This window comes from Castor canadensis, chromosome X (genome assembly GCF_047511655.1).
Source record: "Castor canadensis chromosome X, mCasCan1.hap1v2, whole genome shotgun sequence".
Taxonomy (NCBI): Eukaryota; Metazoa; Chordata; class Mammalia; order Rodentia; family Castoridae; genus Castor; species Castor canadensis.
Window position 1 is genome coordinate 98,119,796 of NC_133405.1, and position 554 is coordinate 98,120,349.

The following is a 554-nucleotide window of genomic DNA, read 5'->3' on the forward strand; positions in this document are numbered from 1 at the left end:
ACTACCTCTGCCATCCTGCCCATTTGAGAGTCAGTCTGAGACCAGGAATGTAGTATACGTCTGTCATCCCAGCTACTCAGGAGGCGTGGATAGGTGGATCATAGGTCCTGGCCCTGGTGTGATGCTCTATCCAAAAAAACAACTAAACTGAAAAAGGGCTGGGGTGCATGGCTCAATTGGAACATCTGCCTAGCAAGTGTGAGATCCTGAGTTCAAACCCCAGTACCACTGAGAGGAAGAAAGAGTAAGACAGAGGGGAGGGGGGATGTCAGTCTGGCATAACAGTCAAGTGCATGGACTCTTGCCATTTCCCAGCTATGAGACCTTAGGCAGATTATTTAACACCTCTGTGCTCCAATTCCTTAATCTGTATAAATAGATACAGTCATAATAGTGACCCCATTTAGCATTGGTATGAGTGGTGACAAGGCAAGAGCACTTAGAATAAGCAAGAGCTCTTATCAGTATTATCTGTTAATATTATCATTTTCATTTCCAGAGACCCAAAGTACAAAATCGAATTGAGAAGTAAGAATTGGGAACACTAGCCAGCC